The sequence below is a fragment of the Ictalurus furcatus genome, chromosome 1 (genome assembly GCF_023375685.1).
Source record: "Ictalurus furcatus strain D&B chromosome 1, Billie_1.0, whole genome shotgun sequence".
Taxonomy (NCBI): Eukaryota; Metazoa; Chordata; class Actinopteri; order Siluriformes; family Ictaluridae; genus Ictalurus; species Ictalurus furcatus.
The window spans coordinates 7722994-7735154 of record NC_071255.1 but is presented as its reverse complement, the minus strand read 5'-3'; the positions used below and the strand labels follow the sequence as shown (position 1 = coordinate 7735154).

At 38.4% G+C, this 12161-nt stretch overlaps 1 long non-coding RNA gene across 1 annotated transcript; it reads left to right on the top strand.

Annotated features, from left to right (window-relative positions):
• Positions 1 to 8516: 8516 nt before the first annotated feature.
• On the top strand, positions 8517 to 11997 carry LOC128606754 (uncharacterized). Its single transcript, XR_008385734.1, has 3 exons — positions 8517 to 8790; positions 10179 to 10305; positions 11913 to 11997. It is a non-coding gene; the product is annotated as an uncharacterized LOC128606754 (long non-coding RNA).
• The last annotated feature ends 164 nt before the right edge of the window (positions 11998 to 12161 follow it).

Sequence of the window (12161 nt, the reverse complement as noted above, 5' to 3'; positions counted from 1 at the left end):
ATCTAACACTAATCTGTTGTATTTTGCCTATAGGTTGTGTTTTTCTAACTGTTTTATTTTTCCTCTGAATCAAATTGCGCGTGCTAGATGTGCACGGTGGCTCCTACAAGTGCACAGATAAGTTTCATGTCCCGAACTTGTGTGAAAAGACAGGCACAATGCTGGGCGTACTAGTTTATTGCTGAAGACTGTCAACAAATAAATGCAATGAAACCAGCATTTAGAAGGTGTTATAAATCACCGCACTAAAAACCAGCCAACAACAGAATTGTGACCTTGATTTGGCAGGGTAGATGAAAAAACATTTTATTTCATATTATTTATTAGTATAATTTTATGATTTGGTATAATTTTTGTGTAGCCTAATTTTGAGGAAGAAAAATGAATCAGGGAGTTTGCATGTTCTCCCTGTGCTGCGGGGGTTTCCTCCGGGTACTCTGGTTTCCTCCCCCAGTCCAAAGACATGCATGGTAGGCTGATAGGCATGTCCAAAGTGTCCGTAGTGTATGAATGGGTGTGTGTGTGTGTGTGTGTGTGTGTATGTGAGTGTGCCCTGTGATGGATTGGCACCCTGTCCAGGGTGAACCCTGCCTTGTGCCCGATGCTCCCTGGGATAATCTCCAGGTTCCCCGTGACCCAGAAGGAAGGATAAGCGGTATAGAAGATGGATGGATGGATGGATGGAAAATGAATCAAATTAATAAAATACTGGTGTTCAAAGCTGAGAATTAAAAAAAATGTTACACAAAACATTGTATGTACCATTAAGTGGTGCAGTTTAAACAGCAAAAGAAGACATTACTCACTGCATGAGGGTGCTGTTTTGATAATGCTGACTATTACAATATCCATAATTTAGGGGTTCAAGCCCGAAGGGCTGAAATCCTATTGTAATTGTAAGGATTTTTATTATTATTCTGCCCTAAAACTGATTGTGCAGACCAAACCGTAAGTCGTAGAGAGCCGAAACTTTTCCAGCTGCAATCAGTGTCTATGAGGACATTCAAATATGTTGAAAAACATGGCCGCCACATGGCAAACATGGCAAACTAGTCATAGGTTTTTCGATCAATATCATCGAAACAAGTGCTACATGAGTCTCTGTTGAGTCTGTTTATAAATAATTACAAAAAAAAAGTTTTTGCCTGATTTTCACAAGGAAGTGGACTACATATTATAGTAATAACTCTTAAACTGAATGAGACATTTTCACCAAACGTGGCATGCTTATGTAAGGCCTCAGTCTGAGGTCACTTGACAAAAATTGTATGATTGTATAATCGCAATAATTGTAAATAAATAAATAAATAAATAAATAAATACCTTGAAAATGGCTGTATGAATGGTGTGTATTGTAAATGATTGTATACTATCCAATGTTTCAGACATACACGTGTTCTTTGTATCATATGTTAGGTCTCCTCATTTTGAACAACTTCGCCTCTAGGACCACGGCTGTCAATCAAATCGTTCGTTAAATATTTGAGATTATTTAAAAAAAAAACTATTTGTGCGAACTAGTCCTAGGTTTTTCGATCAACTGAAATAAAACTATTGCAGGACAAATCTGTAGACTATTTAGATCAGTAATTATAAAAAAAAGTTGAACCTTTAATTTACGCTTGCAAGGGAACATCAAAAGGTTTGAAATGGGCGCGGCCACATTTACTTAAATGGCCATAACTCTTGAACGGAATGAGATATTTTCACCAAACTCGGGATACTTAAGGTTGGGCTCAATCTGAGAACAGATCTAAAAAATGATTGATTGTGGCCAGTTGGTGGTGCTAAATCAAAACAAAACATTAAATTGGCATTAAATGTGGAACCATTGGTCCAATAGAGATGATAAATAAATCTTGCAAGAATTGTCTTTGTCCAAGGTCCAATCAGAGTATACATGAGGACAATTGTGAATCTTGAAAAACATGGCCGCCATTGTTCAATCAATGTTCAGCTGCTAATAGATGAGCTTAATGAATGCGATGTTTCTTAAATTTATCTTGGTTTTTCTATATTTTAGGTGCTTATAGGATTGCACAATATTAAGTAATATCTTTTAACGTCTTTAAGGGCCCTAAACGGCTCGAACCTCGATAATTGCTGCTTCCGGCTATATTTTATAATATATTTATAATATTTATAATATTTTTGTGACCCTGAGCCCAGATTGGTCAGTGCTAACACATTATTTCAGAACAGATTCAATTAAACCATGTTTGATTGATTTAGTTAGGCTACAGATTTAGTTATCGCACCTGGTCTTAATGTCATAATTTGGTACTGTGTCAACCAAGGTTGTTTCTGAACCCACTGTGAAGTCCATTTTTATGTGGTTCCCTGATGGTTCAGACCTTCATATGACTGCTTATTCCCATAGCTAGAAATGACCCTGGTGTCAACACCTCAAGCATCCAAAGCAGCACAGAAACAAACACATCTCGTTCTCCAAATCTGAACCAAGTGAAAACTTCTCTTGTAAACTACACACAAGCACACACGCTCTGTGTTTTATCTGGTTCTCTTATTTCCAGTAGGCTATCTTAACACAGATTTCAACACACAGAAAGGCAATTAGTAAATATTCTTGTAATAATGACTTCTTGCAGTACAATAACTCCATACGGTTCCATATAGGTGCCTTCTGAAAACATTTCATATAATTTTCTTCTGACAAATTGTGTTATAGTTCAACAATACTTTTTTTTAATGTTGAATACGTCCCAGACTACACCACTTACCTGCAGTTTTATTGCTGTCCGCAGGGTGGCACTCTGAGACACCTCTGGTTTCTCAATTCTACCGTAATGTCAAGAAGCAGGTTTGCACTATTAATGAATAAATAGAGACAAATAGTATAAAAATTAATAACATTAACAAATAATTGATCATTAAAAAAACAATAACAAATCATTTCAAATAAATGAAATTGAATATTCAAGGAAACACTATGGAATGAAATCAGAATCAGCAAAACCTGAACCTGAATTCATCATGCTTTTGGGGGGGGGGGGGGGGGGGGGTGTTGGTAAATGTGTGTAGATTGTATGTTCTAAACCTACAATTCATGTAGGTTTAGATCTTTTAGGCTCACATCCAATCAAATGACTGGATTGGAACTAATATATTTATACCACAGTGCTCTGGAATGGCCAGTTCCGATTGGCCAGAATATGCTGATTAATTTTCTGTTACAGCACGGCTCTAACAATAGTGCTGGCTGCAAAGTTTCAATTAATGCGCTCATTCTAATACATTAATATATTGTTTATAGAGTAACAATTGACACAGGGACTTTTAAGTTGTTATTATAGAAATAATGTATAAATAGTGGATGATCTACATCAACAAATTTTTCAAAATTGTTGACATGGTGAAGATTTCTATGAGGAGACATTTTTGCTAGTCTTCAGTGTCAGCACTTTGTAACAGCGAGAGGTAAAGCTGTAGCTGTAATTTTTTCTACAGGGATGTAATGGAAGGACGCAGTGCTTTTCAGTTTCTAGCTACTTTTTGATTTATTAACTTCAAGAGAGAGAATAAATGGAGCTGGTTAATGATAACATGGAGGCAAATGAATAAAACGCTAAAAACGAAGAAAAAGTAGGACATGTTGTTCTTTAATTAAGAAAATGAATTGAAAAATTTTTGGCAGCTGTAACTTTATTTCACATTGAGCCACACCACACCACCCGGTGTGTTATTAATATAACAGCATGTTCTGAAATATTTTAATCCTTACTTGGCCTAAGTCTTTTATCCAAGGCAGTAGAGTGTTGAAGGTGATTTTGTGTACAAATGTTGTTTAGCATCAAACATTTTTCAGCCTGTAGAAATAATCAAGAAACAAACAGTCCTAAGCATTTAGATATTTATTCATAATTTAGTATCTACTGCATATGTTTGTTTCCTCTATGCGCTCTGAATGCCATAACCCAGTAATGAAAAGCAGAGCGAAGTAAAGAATGGTACCTAATTATGCAGTAAAGCATTGCTTTACACCTCATATCTAAGCTTTGTTTTCCAGGCTGAAGGGAAGGTCGGTGTCAACAGTGACTTGTTCCAGAAATAGGCTGCGACCGCTGTGTGTGTGAGGTGAGCAGGTGTGCCCTTGTCAGATGCTGGGTCGCTAGAACAGGCAGGTGTGTGTGTGCCTGTGAAAGTGAGGGAGAGAAAGAGCTGGCCCTCCAGGACAGTGTATTCAAACCCTTATTTTAAATGAATACAGATTTGACCAACCATTTATATTAACAGAAGTGTTTTGTCCATGGGAAAGGTGATCTTTCTGCACATAAATCTGCACATGAAAGTAATAACATTCAGCATTTTACAGGCTTCAGAACGAGTGCCTGAAAGCTCATCCTCATGACTGAATTTAGCTACGCATATGGAATAAGATGAACTTTTTTCATTTTTTATCACAACAATAGATAACATAAGAGTTTAATCAAGTAATAAGTTGAGATATTTTGTCTCATACAGCAATATATAAGGCATGATTCAAATAAAAACCTTATAGCAACAATAAAAAACAGTTACAAATATATACAGTATACTTCATCCATCCATACATTTTATACACTGCTTATCCTTCAGGGTCGTGGGGAACCTGGAGCCTATCCCAGGGAGCATCGGGCACAGGGTGGGGTACACCCTGGACAGGGTGCTAATCCATCGCAGGGCACATTCACATACACACACACACCCATTCATACATACGGACATAGTTAGAAAAGTTTTATATTTTATTGATCTGGTAGTTCTACAAACAGTGACAACACCTGAGGCAAGTTTTATTATAAATCCAACTTTTTCTGATCATGTCATACATTGATGTGCACTAAAAGAACTATGAGTTTCCCTTTGTAGTGTATTTTTGTAGGTTTGATAGGTTTGGAAGTAAGGTAATTAGTAATCTGGTTACTTTTTACATGCAGTAATCAGTAATGTAATCAAATTACAATTCTAAAATAGTAATTAGTCATCAGTAGAGGATTACTTTTTTGAGTAACTTACCCAACACTGCTCATTTGACAGAGTGTATCAACTTTATTAATAGGCACTGTTTCAAAGATGATCAAATGTTTGCTTGTCCCAATATGTTAAAAAAAAAAGCCAACAATTTCCATGGGGTGTACTTATTTTTTCACATGACTGTATAAAGAATAGCACACAATGGACCATGCTGTTATAGGAAAGTGAAGGTGGAGAAATGATTTATAGTTGCACTATTCTTTGTCACCCAGATGAGGATGGGTTCCTCTCCAGGTTTCTTCCTCATGTCATCTCAGGGAGTTTTTCCTTGGCGCCATCACCTTTGACTTGCTCATTAGGGATAAATGTATTCAGTTTAAAATTGAAAATGGTATCTAGAACTGATATATTTCTGTAAAGCTGCTGTAAAGCTGGAGATTTTTTAACGTCCACTGTTAAAAGCACTTTACAAACAAAATTGATTGGAATTTTATTTATTATTTATGTCCAATCCTGGACATTGGAAAAGGGATGTATTTAAATGCTGCCTACTCTTTTATCATGTCTCAATCCTCTAAAAACACCTAAACTGAGGAATAATCTGTTGTTGTTGTTGTTGTTCTTCTTCTTCTTCTTCTTATTATTATTATTATTATTATGCATAATCTTGTGCGCCTACACAGGTCATATGAACCAAACTCTTTTGACTAGCTGTTGTTGTTGTTGTTGTTGCTGTGTTTCTTATTTATTTATTTATTTATATTTGGGCCCAAATATCTGATCATAACCCCTTCTAAAACTATATCTTTACAGTATTACCATTTATCTAATTGCCTTGTTACATGAATAAGTATAATAAACTTAATTTTAGTTTTAGTTTCCACACAGGTCATCTTTTGTTCTTTTAGCTTGACAACATTATATTCTTCACCATATAGGTTTCTAGATAGAAAGCAGATTGGTTCTTTTTAATCTGCTTCATCAGTAAGAGAGAGCTAATTATTTTCCTTGTTATATGCTAGTAGAATTGCCAGCATTTTACAGACTTTCCCAATATTTACACCATCCCCCGGACAGTTATCTCACAGCAAACAATAAGGATGTCACATATTCAATATGGCTAAGCTTGTCTCTCTTTGGCGATGCTAGTGTAATTAACATTTTGCTTGGGTGACCTTTGAGAGTGAGGTTAAAAATTATCTTCCACCAGTCATCAAACTAAATCTAAAATGACAATATCAATATTTCACTCAAGTTAATTAAAAAAATTTATTTTCACTCTACTCTACTTAATTAAAAGAGCTGAATGTTTCAATAATCACATTAGCTATCCATCCATCCATCCATCTTCTATACCGCATATCCTTTTCAGGGTCACGGGGAACCTGGAGCCTATCCCAGTAAGCATCGGGCACAAGGCGGGGTACATCCTGGACAGGGTGCCAATCCATCGCAGGGCACACAATCACATACACACTCACACACCCATTCATACACTACGGACACTTTAGACATGCCAATCAGCCTACCATGCATGTCTTTGGACTGGGGGAGGAAACCGGAGTACCTGGAGGAAACCCCCACAGCACGGGGAGAACATGCAAACTCCCCACACACAGGGCCACGGTGGGAATCGAACCCCCGACCCTGGAGGTGTGAGGCGAACGTGCTTCACATTAGCTAATTTAAGGTTTTTTCTAGAGTTCTGTTTAGACACACATATAGGCTTACAGTCCATTTTTTTCTTGCGGTTCACACTGCAAGGTACTCCAGTAGGTCTACATATGACCGCATGTAGGAAAGCCACAAAGTAACACAGCTGGATAATAAAGTGCCTCACCACTCCACTGTCAACAAACCTGAGTAATCAGGTGAGAGTTATGGTAAACATCCCAGTTTATCAACACTGTCCAGAACATTAACAGGAAGGCTATTCCATAGCTGAGGGGGTTTATAGGAATCAGCTCTGGTCTCCTCTGTAGTCTTCATTATTCTAGGTACTAATAAAGAGCCTGTACCTTCTGATCAAAGCAAATGTGTGGGATTGTAATAGACCAAAATTTTACTCAGGTACTGTGGGATGAGACCATTTACTGTATTGTATACCATTAGTGGTATTTTATAATCAGTGCAAATACTTTATGTTTTTTTTTCATCTGTTACTACCTTTGTGGAGCATTAAAGTGCAATAGGCCCCAAACATGCTATTCTGGACATTGTTGAACTATAATTCTGTAAAAATCGATGTTTTCCCCTGGGTAACTGCAAAAATGCTGGTAGGGTCTGGAGGCAAAAATAAAAACCTTCCATGTTTTACCCTTTTCTGGTGGCTTCCTAGTCCCTGCTTTGAGCTAGGAAAGGGATCCCATGGCAACCAATCACAGAACGGCTTTTCACACTGTTCTTAACCCCAGGTTATCATCATCATTCTAAACCCCATTTATAACATTGGGTAGAGGTAACATTTCACGCTTGTCATTTAGAAGTGGGGTTAGCATCGCTTTTTACTCGGGGTTATGAAATCCTTCTCCGAAGGATGGTTAGAACCATGTATGGTGTACAGTGTGAAACAATGCGGTGTTAGAATGTTAACGCTAGATAATTAGCAACAGAACCCCAATCGGAAATTGAACAGCACGTCCCTCACATTACATGCTTTGTACAGTCACAGAAACCCTGTGTGCTGTGTACACAGTAGTTGCAGCATTTCATGGAATAAAATAATAATGAGGACGGAGCAGAAAACAATGACGCTCCTGTACAAATAAACACAAGTCTCTCCATTCTTAAAAGGAATTCAAAAACAGTATAATTTGCTCCTCTGTGTTGTCTCCAAAATCATACTAAAATTAGCTTCCAGTGTTACCAAATCCCAGTCCTAAAGTCTAAGGGCACATATCTCTGCACTGTCCATTCTCAACCAGCCGGACTAGCCAGTGTATTACCACATCACACAGAGATGGAGACCGAGGGTGGGCAGTTTGTACAATGTCACACTGGCACACACTCTCAGCGCCAACACCAACCGGTGTGCTGCACACAACCGGTTACCATGGCAACAGAATCATAATGCTGGCACCTCTGGTCCCTGTCCAATGAAACATAATGATGCTAAGGCCTCGTGCCTTGTGTGTATTTGTGCGCATATGGGTAGTTCGGTATGTTTGTGTGTTTATGTGCTCTGTGTTCATTTGTGTGTTTTCATGCATGATTTTGTGTGTGTGTGTGTGTGTGTGTGTGTGTGTGTGTGTGTGTGTGTGTGTGCATGCATTTGTTCCTGTGTGTGTGTGTGTGTGTGTGCATTTGTTCCTGTTTGTGTGTGCCTTTTTGTGAGTATGATATTGTTTGCATGTGTGTACGCCTACACAGGTTAAATTGCTGTTCTCCATCACTATGAATTTACCTATAAATGAAATCATTGCCTTTCTTTCCTCTCCTCTCCGTCCCTTCCCCCATCCCTCCATGTATTCTCTTCATTCTCCTTTGTGCACTACCCATGTGACTACATTCTGGTGTTCATTGGCCGGCGGTGCGAAGACATCGATTCATCCGTCCAATGGAGACTGTCCTACCGCTCATATAAACATAAGCAAAAGCTGCATGCTTATGAATTAGAACTGTGTCTGTATGCCAGGGAGGAGCAACTCTCTCCCTCACTTGTGTTTTGAAACAGTCATTGTCTACTGCTATGTTTTCTTACCCTCGTCATGCTGTGACTGAATAGCACTCGATCTCTCTGCATCTTTTCTGTCATTCTCAGTTCACGTGTATGTGGCTGCAGTGCTGGAGCAGAAAACATGGTTGTAACACTGGCACGTAAGTACAACACTTAACACAACACACAAGGCTGGCATTAATGTAAATATATATTTTTTTTCTTAATGCACTGCTGAATGCAATGAATTTTTTTACATACTCATTAGTAATCCCTATTTATGATGCCATGTCAAGTATATTTGCTTTATTTGTTGGCACTGCATCTACAAGACATACAAGAACAGGCAGATTTTTATTCCATTTAAATTGATCTGCATGTAATTCTGCCGAAATTGTGACAGAAATTCAGGTACAGCTCAGAAGTCAGCATTACAGCACATATAGTCTCAGTATTGTTTTTTTAAATTTTATATTGATCTGAAGATTGAAGATGATGATGATGATGATATAATTATGATGTGATGATTAAAAAAAAACCTGATCAATAAGTACATTTTGTTCTAGCAGTTTTCCTAAACAAATAATGCTAGTACTGTATTATATGATGGAATAATAAAAGGGAAAGGCAGTATATGACATCATGCCATGATTGGTATGTACTTTTCAACTCATGCTTCCTGGTTCGATGCTCAGGTAGAGACCATGGATGATGATGATGATGATGATGATGATGATGATGATAATGAGTCTTTATTTGTCACACACACTTTACAGCACAGTGAAATTGTTTTCTTCGCATACCCCAGCATGTCAGGAAGTTGGGGTCAGGGCGCAGGGTCAGCCATGATACAGCGCCCCTGGAGCAGAGAGGGTTAAGGGCCTTGCTCAAGGGCCCGATGATGATGATGATGATGATGATGATGATGATGATGATGATGATGAAAATATGTGCTTGAGACTGTTGATGTTTTCTTGAGAAAGGCATTTCAGCCATAGCTGCTCCCCTATCTCCCTTAGCCTTTTAAAACAGCAAGAAATGCTTACAATTTTTAGGGAGAAAATACAATAAACCTCCACTATAATGATTATTCTTAATGTCCCCTATTGCAAGATTCCTGCAGAGTACAATCAACAGTGTGAATTAAACACTCACGGTCAATTCAAATTCAAAGATAAATTTACCCCCTGAATTGGAAACCTGATTACAAATACTAATCTTAACATGTTTTTGACAATGTTTCCTGCTTTTTCATGATCCCAGTTGGAAGGGGTGAACTGACAGTGTGCAGTTCTAGATTTTAATTATAAAAAAGAATGCAAGCTATGCTTTAGTACGTTCAAATAAAGAACATTTTCAGACAGGCTCAAAAATTATCACATTTATAACATTTCAAACGAACAGTATGGGTGAGTCATTTGAATTAGGTAATGACTAAAGCGTGGAAGTAAATGCACCTACAACCTAATTATAAACATTAATTTACATATTAATACTATGTTATTGTTTACGCGCTTGACTAAAATGTGTTTATTGTTTACTTCCGTAGATGGTGATGCTGGAGATACATCAGCTTCTCCTGACTACGACAGTCAAATTTAAAGCTGTCCCCATCATACCCTTATACTGAAGGTGGAAATGATGAACCAGGAGGAATTAAAATCACGCACAATGCTGTAAGCACTTCCTCCTCATCTGTTCAAAAGACTTGGCATGTCCGTAGTTCAGACTGTGACATTTTACGTTAGACGGCCTTGTGCTCTCTTTCACATAACGTCTTCTCTAAATGTGTCTACATTTAGGATAAAAAATCAAGGAAGCCTGTTTCTTCTTGAGGCTGACCAGATAAATTAAAAAGAAAGCTAAATAATTTTTTTTTAATCATCTTCAGTCAGTGTAACTGAAGAGTAGGATCCATCCATCCATCCATCTTCTATACCGCTTACTCCTTCTCAGGGTCACGGGGAAACCTGGAGCCTATCCCAGGGAGCATCGGGCACAAGGCGGGGTACACCCTGGACAGGGTGCCGATGAAGAGTAGGATACGTAACAAATTACTAACATCCGAGACAAAACAATTCAGGTGTGAGTGTGTGTGTGTGTGTGTGTGTGTGTGTGTGTGTTTGTGTGTGTGTGTGTGTGTGTGTGTGTGTGTGTGTGAGACAGAGCCATAAAAGTTGGAAAGGACACTGGCATGAGGCAGATAATATATTGAAATGTTGCACAGTCTGACTCTTTTGCCAAATAGATTGATCATAAATCATATTATAAATATAATTCACATTTACATTTATTCATTTAGCAGACGCTTTTATCCAAAGCAACTTACAAATGAGAAAAATACAAGCAAAGCAAAAAATAATATTGCCTATTAGCAAACATACTGATTATGAACATACAAAAATATGAACCAACTGAAAATTCTTATGCTTATAGTTATTCCATGTTGCTAGTAGAAGTATCCCTATATGCCTGGCACAACTGGTGCATTTTCTGTACAAAGACAGGTTTGTTTTTTTTGCTGATAGCATGCTTACTGTTTATATATCAATATAGATTCGCTATTCACTTTATTAGGAATACCTGTAAACCTGCACATACATGCAATCATCCAATCAACCAATCATGTGGCTGCAGCACAATGTATAAAGTCACACAGATTCAGGTCAAGTGCTTCAGTTAATGTTCACATCAAACAGCAGAACGGGGAAAAAGTGTGATCTCAGTGACTGAACATGGCATGGTTGTTGGTGTCAGACAGGCTGGTTTGAGTATTTCAGAGACTGGGTATTTTGCCGTTTTCCTGGGACACACACAGGATGGTGCAAAAAACATCCAGTGAGTGCCAGTTCTGCAGCGGAAACACCTTAATGATGAGTGAGATCAGAAGAGAATGGCCAGACTGGTTGGACCACACCGGTCAGCTATGAGAACTCGGCTAAACATTCTTTGCAACTGTGGTGAACAGAAATGTATCTCAGAATGCACAACACATCAAACCTTAAGGCAGATGGGCTACAACAGCACATCTGGTTCCACAGAACAGGAATCTGAGGCTGGTATTTTTTCCAGTCTTCAACTGCCAGTTTTGGTGAGCCTGTGCCCACTGTAGCCTCAGATAAACCCTTAAAGGAGACCTTAGGTACACATTACACGCGGCAGTCAACTGACAACAAAAATGGGTTGCGACAAAATTAGCAAAGCATCCCAAATTGTTTGTATGCCCATTGTACGTGTGTTTCCACATTTCTGTAGTAACACAAATGTTTGGGCTACATCTTAGGGAGCTGCGTGAGAGGCTCCAGCCAGAGGTGGCTGAGCTGATCAAGCAGCAGAGGCTGAACCGGTTGTGCGAGGGCGCCTGCTTCAGGAAGATCAGCACTCGCCGCAGACAAGGTGAGCCACTTTTAGCGTCAAACAATCTCCAGCACACTTCCTCACTTCAGAAAGGGGTGACCAAAAAATTGCCATGGTACCAAAGACACATGTACTTATGGCTAATGTACAATATACAGTTAGATTACAGTGTTGT